This window comes from Elephantulus edwardii, unplaced genomic scaffold, assembly GCF_000299155.1.
Source record: "Elephantulus edwardii isolate Elephantulus edwardi_28Jun2011 unplaced genomic scaffold, EleEdw1.0 scaffold00058, whole genome shotgun sequence".
Classification (NCBI taxonomy): Eukaryota; Metazoa; Chordata; class Mammalia; order Macroscelidea; family Macroscelididae; genus Elephantulus; species Elephantulus edwardii.
In genome coordinates this window covers 1,252,405-1,263,093 of record NW_006399808.1, presented here as the reverse complement: position 1 = coordinate 1,263,093, position 10,689 = coordinate 1,252,405, and the positions used below count along the sequence as shown (strand labels likewise).

The following is a 10,689-nucleotide window of genomic DNA, read 5'->3' as shown; positions in this document are numbered from 1 at the left end:
TGCAAAGACAGAGCTCATAGTTCTAAAGGGCAGAGAGGGAGATAAAAGAAAGAAGATAGCAAGAGCTTATAGAATCCTTTCCTCTCAAGTCTCTGAAGCAGAAAGAGCAGGCAAACCAGTGACTTTCATTTTAAGAGTAAGTTTAATTTGCTTCTCTGCAGAACTGTCCCTTCTTCCCCCCCAGACTTCAGTGCTTCAAATGGTCTTAATGTGGCCAAGTCAGGGGAGGGGGAGGAAAGAACACTTTGACAGGCCCTGAGTTCACACCAGACACTGTAAATGACTGTGAAAGAACAATATCTGCAACTCCCCTAGGCAGCCAGCCATCTGAGGGCTCTCCTTGTGGGGTGGGAGAGACTGCGGGTGGATGAGGCAGGAAGTAGGGGTACTCTTATAATCCTTCCAAGTGGCCTCTGATTTTGGTGAAGAGGGTGAGGGCAGTGGGAGGCACAGCACCCAGGTCAGGGAGGCAGGTGGGCTGGGCTTCCGTGGAGGGCCCCCAGTGGAAGCAGAAGAGAAAGGCCCTGTGTCAGCAGCCAGGCCCCTAGGCGGCTGGGCTCTCAGCTCCATTCTCTTCAGAGGATTCTGGTTGGCACCAGCTGCAGTCAGGAACAATGCCTGGATTTCTTTCTTTCTTCTTCTATTTTTTTTTCCTTAAATTTTAATGGGGAGGGTGAGGATTGGAGCCACTCACTGCACAGCTCAGCATCATGGAAGCATCTGGGACCATGTGTCCTTGAAAAGGATCATAGTCACAGAGGCCCCAAGGCTGGCTGCAAGGTGCCAGCAGGTTCTTTGTCCAGGGAGAGCCCTGAGTCCCAGCCCTGCTGCTCCTGACACTGACCTTGGCCGGGCCACCCTCCACTCTGGTCTGGGTTTCTCTTTGGTCTCCATCAGAGCTTGCCTTCTGGGCCCCACTCCTCTCTTCCCTGCCCCTGGGAGTAGGCAGTCTTCACATCCGTGAGTCTGAATCATTCCCCAAGTTCCCAAGGACCTCCTGCCGCCCCTGGCTACATGCCAATCACTCAGGATTGGTGTCATCACTGTTGCTGTTAGGTGCTGTCAAGTCAACTGTGACTCATAGCAACCCTCTGAGCCGCAGATCAGAACTTTGCCCTGTCCTGTGTCACCCTCGTTCCACCATGCTCAAGCCCACTGTTGCACTCTCTGTGTTAGTCTGTTCACCTTGTTGAAGGTCTTCTGTTCTTTAACTGGACTCTCATTTGCTCTTCTGTCATCACTAGGAAGGTGCAAGAGGGTAGGGTGGGGAATATCACTGCACCAGCTGACACTTTCAGAGGGGTGACATAAAAATGACAACTTATAAAATTTTTGTGCAGTATTACAGTACAACTGTACTCTTTTTTTAAAAAAGAATTATCCTGGTAGTTATAACAATGAAAACGTTTTTCCCTCCTCGTAAACCCAGTTTACAGTTATCAATATACCTGCAAGGTTAAAATACTATGCTGGTTTGCCTTGGGGACCTTTTCTTACATAATCTCTGGCCAGAGCTGTCATTGCTGTTTTTGCATGCCGTCAAGTTGGAGTCTAGTCATAGCTGATCCTCCAGTGGGTTTTCAGAGGCAGCAAATCATACAGAGCAGCTGGTAGATTCGAACAACACAGCTCCTTGCCACGAGGCCACCAGAGCTCCCTGAGCTGCCATCATTACCCAGTTAAATGACATCTTGATACATGTGGTTCCATTTGCACATTACAAGTGCACATTCACTTCTGTTGCTGCAGTAATGTTGTAATTGCTGGTTTTGTCACATTTTCTGGTGCTACATGTACAAAATTGTGGTAAGTAGTATTTATGAGCCTGTATCAATGTCGTGTTTAAGAAGGAGGTACAGAGTGGATCCAAGATGGCCGCAGAGGCAGAGACAACGTGGTGAGCTGCGGGAGCAGCGGACCAGTTGGAAAAGGGCCATTATGACCCTCTACAGACTTCTGTTTATTGATAATTGAACAGTTAAACAGTTGATGACTGGTCTTCAGTGAGGATTGAGGCTCAACAACAGGAATTCAAGGATTTAAAAGGAAGAATGGGTGAGGGCCGCAGCTCCCAGCCCCCTCCCACAGAGCCCGCACTGTGCCTCACTGCAGCCACAGCCGCAGCTCCATGAAGCTCCCACAGCTGGAACCTATGGAATCTCTCGCCCAGGATGGAGGGTGGGCACCGGGCCTCCCCAGGACTGGTGCGGTGGAGCCGCCACACTGCAGCAAAGTGTACTTGTTCCGAGGAGAATTCTTGGAGCCAAGATGGCAGCGGCAGGGGAAGCAGGCGGACACTGGCCTCCCACGCGTGAGATGAAGCATAACCACCAGCCGCCTGTGTGGGAGATGAGGTGCAGGAGATGGCCTGCACTGGCTGGCCACCCACATGGAAGATGGCAGTCGCCCAGCGGCCACCTGTGTGGGGGATGGTGCGCGTCCGCTGGCTTCCCGCACACGGGATGGCGTGTGCCTGCCAGCCATCCGTGTGGGAGATGACACTCGGGAAGTGGCTCACACCCACCAGCCACCCGCATGGAAGATGGCAAGTGCTCACCAGCCGCACGCCCGGGAGATGGCGCGAGCCCACCAACCACCAACAATAGGGAATGACACGCGCCCGCCAGTCGCCTGTGTGGGAGATGGCACGCGCCTGCTGGCTGCCCCACTCTGGGGGATGGTGCACACCTGCTGGTTGCCTGCGCACGAGATGGCGCATGCACACCGAGAGATGAAGTTTGCCCGCCGGGCCGGCTGCGCAAGGGGATAGCACACTCACCCCACCAGCTGCCCGTGCACGAGATGACGCGCACCCACCAGCCATCCATATGGGAGATGATACTTGGGAGATGGTTTGCACCCACCAGCCACCCACGCGGAAGATGGCACGCACCTGGCAGCTGCCCACACAGAGAGATGTTGCACACCCGCGAGTCGCCTGTGTGGGGGATGGCGCGCGCCTGCTGGCCCACTAGCTGCCTGCACACGAGATGACACGAGGACTGCCGAGAGATGATGTGAGCCCTCCGGTCACCCACACGCGAGATGACATGTGCCTGCCAGCTGCCTGCGCTAAGGGATGATGTGCACCTACCCCCATCGGCTGCCTGCGCAAAAGATGACGCGCGCCCACCAAGAGAGGACCTGTGCTTGCCAGTGGCCTGCACACTTGATGATACATGCCCACCGGCAGCCCACATGGGAGATGACATGCGGGAGATGGCAAGCGCCTGCCAGTCACCTGCGCTTGGGGGATGGTGTGCGCCTGCCAGCCGCCCGCAGGGAAGAGACACTCCGCCAACCGTGGGGGGGTCATGTGCCCCACCACCTGCAGGTTTGGGTCTCCTTGGAAAACCAGAGAAGATGATCACCTATGCAATGGATTGCTGAAAGTCACTGTGAGTTGGCTACTTGATAACACTTAACAGTGGCAGCATGTCCAAGAGGACCAACATCCTAAATGCACCACATATTTTGGTCTGTTGAATGCTTCTGCCAAAAGATGTTTAGACCTTGGGGGGGAGCCTGTTCACACTTTTCAGGTTCCCTTTGCCATTTATAAAGGGGGAGGGAAGTGACACCTACTTCAAATTATAGTATGACCACTTATGGGGGGGGGTAAAAGTGGTGGTGCTGGAATTGGAGATGCTTTCCATGGCCACACACTCCTCGGTCCGGTGAGAGGACCAGATTAGTGTGGGGGTAATTAGAGGGGAGTGTACCAGCCAGCCCATGGGGGGTGTTGCCCTGCTCAGGACGGGTTGTCTTCGGCCCTTGGCTCAGGGCAAGCCGTCACGGCCCTCTGCCCCGGCCCTCGGCTCGGGGTGAGCTGTCATGGCCCTCAGGGTGAGCTCCTCAGTCCCAAGATTGTGCCATCTGAACCCTGGGAAGGAAAGAAAAAATGCCTAGGGTATCCAGAGAATTTTATCTAGGCTACTTTCTGCCACCCTCTCCCCCAGTAAACCTGAAAGCAACACCCCCAAAACCTCTCTATTTATAACTCACAAGTTTGTTCTCTCTAGGTTTGCTCCCTTTCCTACAGGTAACCTTACCACTGAGTTTTACTTCAGACCTCACCCCGAACCCAGTGCCAGTGACAAAAAGGAAATACAACTACCAGCTAAAGAAGCAAAGGAGGATGGAGCCTCTGGGTTCAACCAACCTTCCCCACTGGATCCACCTGGGAAAACACTTTGCAGTCCAGAGGGGAGCAAATGACAGGAAAATATCTTCTAACAGAACAAGAAGGCAAGCAGCCTTAACCCAAGATCACCAGTAAGGTGATAAAGTGTCCTCCCTTTCCCCCTTGACATCAACACCCCTGAAGCCAGAGAGTCAGCATCCAGTTCCCAAATCAGTAAGACAGTTGATTTAAATACCATTGGAAAATGCTTGTCATCTGGTCCCCACTGGATCACTTTCATTTCCTTTACCTGCTCCCCCACCAACCAATTTCTGCAGCTCTGCAACTGCATCCCTGCCCATCCTCACCCTTCTGCCCCCAACCCTCACCTCCTTGTACCCCCAATTTGTTTTTTTCTCAATAAAAATAAAAAAAAGAAGGAGGTACATAATTACAGGCAATAACTCACTGCCATAGAGTCAGAACTTATGTAGAGCAGACCCTCCAGAGGGTTTTCAGAGGTTGTAACTGCATGGTAGGAGACTGCCCATCTTTATCCCAAGGAGAAGGAAGGGGATTCGAACTTTGCCATTGAGTTGGCAGCACGACTCCTTACCCACTAGGCTACCAGAACTCCTTAATTACAGGAAAAGGAGAAAAAAATTTAAGAAGAGCTGTACTCAGTCATAAAAAAACGATTCAGATTACTGCAGGAAAACGCTCCAATACCTGAGCGCTCAAGATGTATGACTTCACCAAGGACCAAACCGCAGAATTAAAGGAGGCCTTCCAGCTGTTTGACCGAACAGGTGATGGAAAAATCCTATACAGTCAGTGTGGAGATGTAATGAGGGCCCTGGGCCAGAACCCCACCAACGCTGAGGTGCTCAAGGTCCTGGGAAACCCCAAGAGTGATGAAATGAATGTGAAGGTCCTGGATTTTGGGCACTTCCTGCCCATGCTGCAGACTGTGGCCAAGAACAAGGATCAGGGCACCTACGAGGATTATGTTGAAGGCCTTCGGGTGTTTGACAAGGAAGGGAACGGCACTGTCATGGGTGCTGAAATCCGGCATGTCCTTGTCACACTGGGTGAGAAGATGACAGAGGAAGAAGTAGAGATGCTGGTGGCAGGGCATGAGGACAGCAGTGGTTGTATTAACTATGAAGAGCTCGTCCGAATGATGCTAAATGGCTGAGGGCAACCCTTCCTGTGTCCCCAGAGCCCCGTGCCTTCTCCTGTGTGAGACTGTATGTAGCCCTGAGAGCCGCCTAGGCTGTCACAGCTCCTTTCCCATCTTGTAGCTCTTGGATAATACTTGCCAGCAGCATTCACCAAATAAACTTGCTGTCTATGCCCCCCCCAAAAACTCAACAATTCAACACAGAAGGTTTTTACAAAGTAATTTTGTTAGTATTCATATGATCTAAGAAATATCGCATTAAATAATTTACAACTTTTCTTATCACACCATTCTATGATTAAAAGATATAATAATCATTACTAAGGATTCTGCTGTCAGTTTAAAAATTAAGATCCACCTAATCCAACTATATTTTTCAACTCCTTTATATGCACGTGCAAGTTGGACAATGAATAGGGAAGACTGAAAGACCACTGATGCCTTTGAACTGTGGTGTTGGTGGGGTGCTGAGGATCCCATGGATTGCCAAGAGGACAAACACATCTCCCCTGGAGGAAGCGGAACTAGGGTGCTGTCCTTTGAGACAGAGTGTAACTTGGTCTCACTCACTTTGGTCATGTTGTCAAGAGGAGTCAGTCGTTGGAAAAGACACCATGCTGGGAAAGGTAGAGTCAGAGAGACTGACGCACCGACTAGCAAAGGCCCTAGCACGCTGGACACTGGGAGGACTGCACAGGAAAGGACAAGGTTTCATGGGGTCACTAGTAGTCACAGTCACTTTAATGGCTTCTAATAGCAAACAAGGATTCTGTCTCATCTGGTACGGAATGAGGTCCATGGTGTGGGGGTGGCCCCGTTACTGCACTGAGTAACCCTAGTGGCACCACTGCTCAGGGCTACAGCCCACAATCCCAGGTGAGATGAGCACACGTCAAATAAATCAGGGTGACCCTAATTCTAACCCTCAGTTTGTAAGGCTGCTGGGAGGCTAACAAGTGTGAAGGTTCATGAGATTTGTGGTCCCTGGCATACACCAGGCCCACAGGAACAACAGGTATGACGATGCTTCTGGAAGCAGAGGATCACAGGATACAGCGGTTATCACGAGCTGAGCAGCACCTCTGGTTGGGATACGACACTGGAAACTCTGGAAACCACCTGGCACAGCTGCTCTCAGGGTCCAGGGGCATGAAAACAGAGGAAAGAGGACAGCAGGTCTAGCTGAGCAGGAGAGATGTTGGGGCTCTGGAAGCTTCCACCACCTCATCCTCTCCTAGTGGGAAGGGTGGGGGAGTCTCAGCGTACAGGAGATGTCAGGAAGGAGGCAGAGGATACCCCTTCCCCTCACTGCTCATCTCAGAGTTCTCACATTAGAGCTGGGCTCAAAATCCCAGATCACCACTCCCAAGACACGGGTACAAGTGAAAGCGTGTGAGGTTTGGTTCGCTTCCCCACTTGAACTCTTCCCATTTGCACAGTCACCTCCTGTCGAGGTTCAGTTTAAAATGACACCATCATCCAAACTGAAACTCAGTGCCACCCAGGCAATTCCAGTCACAGTGACAGGTCCCTGGGCATCTTAACCGGAGAAGCCGTCAGTGGATTTGAACCACTCAGTCATCTGGAAAATGGGGATTGATATTAAGACCTTGGTGGTGTGAATGGTAAAGCACTCAATGACTATCTGAAAGGTTGGTGGTTCGAACCCATCTGCGGGTCTCTCTGAAGGGAAGCCCAGCATTCTGCTTCCTAAAGGTCCAGGGTACACCCTCTGCAGTGGCTCTAGTCTGTGTGGCTGGGAAACCAGGAGTCAGAGTTGACCCAACAGCAATTGCTATGGCTACAAGTCAAATCCAGGTCCATCTCCAAATGGGCTGTGATGATCCTAGGGCACGGTCACCTTGTAAAGTCAGACTGTCACCTGCTCACAGTCTTTGATAGTCATTCACACGCTCTCGCTCTCATTCGCTCTCTCTCTTTCTCTGCAGTGGGGCCCCTCTGAGAGACTAGCCCCTCAAGCCTTTAGGGAGGGCCTCGACTCAGCCTAAAGCTTCAGGCAATCAGAAGTGCCAGGCTGTGTCCTCACCAGGCAGGTGGGTGAGCACAGAGAGGGCCGGTGGGGTGCTCAAGGCCCACAAGTGCACCAACGGTGGGCTGAGAGTGTGGCGAGCCAGCTCACAGTGGGCTTGAGCCCCTCCATGAAGGGGCTGCTGGCATCAGTCTTGTGTCCGTTCAGGGTGGCTCTCCAGACTGCTGGGGGCTACCTGTGGTGAAGAAAGGTAACCAAGAGCTGTTCCAATGGCCTCAGCAGCAGAAGAGGAGACAATATGCCTGGGGAGAGCACCTGGGTGAGCCAAGCCTTGGAGGCCAGAAAGGTGGAGGCTCAGGGAGAGGAGGAAGCAATGGAGATCAATGTGAAGAGGAAGCAACCAAGAGCCATGCTTAATGCTGAAAGGACATCCCCTTGCTGGGGTCCTACCTGTCTCTCATCGGAAGCACAGTCAGGGAGCTCCCCTCGCAGGAACCCAACTGTCCCCATCAGAGGCATGGCCAGGGAGCTGGCAGGGTGCAAATGCCATCTGGATCCACTGAGTGAAGACGCTGTGTGTTCCTCCTGGCTTCACTTGCCACAGAAAGGGCCGCGTCATCCCCTGAGGCGTAGATGAACATCTTTACTTCACCCCAGGACACCTGAAAGGTCACTTTATCAGGACCACAGCCTAGCAGTGGGTGAAGGCAAATCCCTCTTCTGAACCCTGAGACCCAGCCTGGACCTGCGGCCCAATTGTGGACTGGCCCACTCAGTAGCTGTGAGGCTCTGAGCAGCTTATATTACCTCTCTGAGCCAGAAGGATCACGCTTGGTGTGTAGGGAGGATGGAATGAGAGTATTTCCAAAGGGCATGACACACAGTTAGCACTTGATAAATGTGCCTTTCCTCTGGCCCCTCCACTTCCAGTCCTAGACCAGCTCAGATCGCACATAGCAGGTGAGAGATGGTGAACAAGGCCGGGTAGGGTAGAACGTCAGCTTCCTCAGCCTCCAGAGGGCCTGACCTTTGCGGTCCATCTCAGGAGGCCCCTTGACACCTCACCCTGCACAGTTCACCAGTCTCCCCTCTGGAACATCTTCAGGGCCTGACATTCTCCCACCAGTCTTTCTCCTCATCCCCTGGACTCTTTGCTGTCTCTACCTGGGCCCATGCCTGAACAATACCCTTTATCCACACACACTGTCCCCAATGATGGCTCCCAAGAGGTGGGAAATTAATAGCACTTTACTCTGAAGGTAGGCTGAGGCTGGGCTCTGTATAAGCACTGTGAGCTTCCCCATGCAGCCTTCACCCTGCCAAATGGAGCTGAGTGATTTATGGACCAGCACGGGCCAAGGAGGACCCATCTTCTACCTCTCAGAGGCTGGGAATCATGTACTTTCCTCCCAATCCTCCCAGAACCTCAGGCCCTCTGAAACTGAACTGAAAGGGCAGGGATCCGGGACATATAAACCTGCTAAGACCATTGATCAGAGCCGCACAGTGGTCTATGCAGATCAGACACGCAGGAGCAGAGGTAGGGCTGAGGCACCTGAGTTCAAGTTGTACTTTCACTGAGCTCATTGAACTCATATGTGCAGTTTCCTCTGAAGTGGGATCATAATTGTCTGTACCTCAAAACAAAGAGAAAAATTATAGGGAGCTGTGCTACTAATCCAAAAGCCATCCCTCTGTGGCGGTTCAAATCTGACAGGCGCTCCATGGGAGAAAAATGGGCAATCTTCTCCTGTGTGATTTACAGAGCCTTGGAAAAACAGGGGAGGTCCACTGTGATTTGTTTCCATCTTGACAGAACTAAATGGTTCTCTCAGGACCTTACAGGGATGCAACCTGAAGCCCTTGTCCTGTCGCGAAAAGAAGAGCAAGGAGTGGAGTGCTGGGTCCTGAGGAGATCTGGGCACTCCACGCTGTGGCTGCAATTTCTTGCAGTTGTCAACCTAGTACATCACATACCAGACTGGGATTCCCCTGATGTCAGGCTACTGAGGGCTGGATTCCTCACCTCAGTTTGTTTCTGCTCTCCCTCCGTACTTCCTGGGTTTCAGATGCAAAGAAAACTAGGGAATTTTCTGGAAAGGAGCTTAGACATGTGAGTGGTCATCCCCAAAGTCACTTGCATGTCCCAGTTCCTGCAGGCAGCTGGCCCTCTTTATGCACTGTTGTTCTTGACTGGACCTAGATTCTTGCACCCCAAGTTTTTAAACACTCAGAAAGGAGAAATAGGTGGTTCTCTGCCTGATGCAATGCTGTAATTTGCTGAGAGCGGGGACAGCTCAGATTCCATCGGGTAAGCTGAGAGTACACCTTCCAGGCCTGGGCTAGGCCATAGCGGGTTCCTCAGGTTGACCATCCAGAGGTTGAGCAGATGGGGGCAGACCCACAGGAGTGTGCCTCCTTGGTTCCCATAGGTCTGGAAGCACTTTCACAGCATCACCCTCCCCAGGGATGCCACTTGTGTACGGGCAGCAAAGGTGATTAATAATCCATGCGACAGGTCAGAAGGCTGGGACTCAGAACGGAGCCCTTTCCAGTGCATCCCATGGGAGCGGGAGGTGGAATTCCCCTGGGGCCATTAGGCAGGCTGGGGCATCACCCCGCGCCCCCTGTAGACCCGAGGTGCCCTTCTCTGAGCCCTCAGGAATTCCTGGCTGAGCTCACTGGCTGTCAGGCTAGCAAAGCCTTGAGAATGAATTTAGGGCTGGCAAATTCATTTTTCCTTCCTTCCCTCGGAAGTGGAAGCAGGCCTCCAAGGAGTTCAAACTGAGGTCAAAGGAACCCTCGAAAGGAGGTTCCAAATTGGGGCAGGGGTATGCTCTGGACAGCAACTCCCGGCGGGCCAGTGTCCGCGCGGGTCATTGCCCTCGAGGCCGGGCCAGCCACGAGTCTGCGTGGCACGTCCGCCCTCGGAAGCAGGCCGCATCCATCAGGCAGCGGCTGTGCGGAGGTAGGAGGTCCTCTATCCGCCGGGGGCCGGAGGGGGAGACCCTCGCTCGGGACCTCCTCCCGGCGCCGGCTCCCCCGGGCGGTGTCATTGTTCTCTGACGTCACGCACGCCCCGCCCCGTGCCCCCACCCTCTCACCCTTCGGCTCCCCGAGCCCCGGCGGCCTGCGGAGCTTGGCCGAGCAGGGCTCCCCCCGCGGCCCGCCGGGCTGCGCCCCCTCGCGCTCTACCCAACTTGCCTTTGTTATTCCAGCTCCCTTCCTCGCCTCGCCTCCGACCGGCGGCGGCCTGCAAAACGCGGAGCGCGGAATCATGCCCACACCTGGAAGTCGAGGCGGCGCGGGTCCCGAGCCTCTCCAGTCTGCCCCTAGAGGGGAGCGCGTGCGTGCATGCGCGCGCGGGTAGCTGTCGGGTGCAGCGCGGGCGCT

General features: G+C 53.4%; 1 pseudogene; it reads left to right on the top strand.

Annotated features, from left to right (window-relative positions):
* The first annotated feature begins 4,862 nt into the window (after positions 1-4,862).
* Positions 4,863-5,321, top strand: LOC102869854 (annotated as a pseudogene).
* Positions 5,322-10,689: the final 5,368 nt, after the last annotated feature.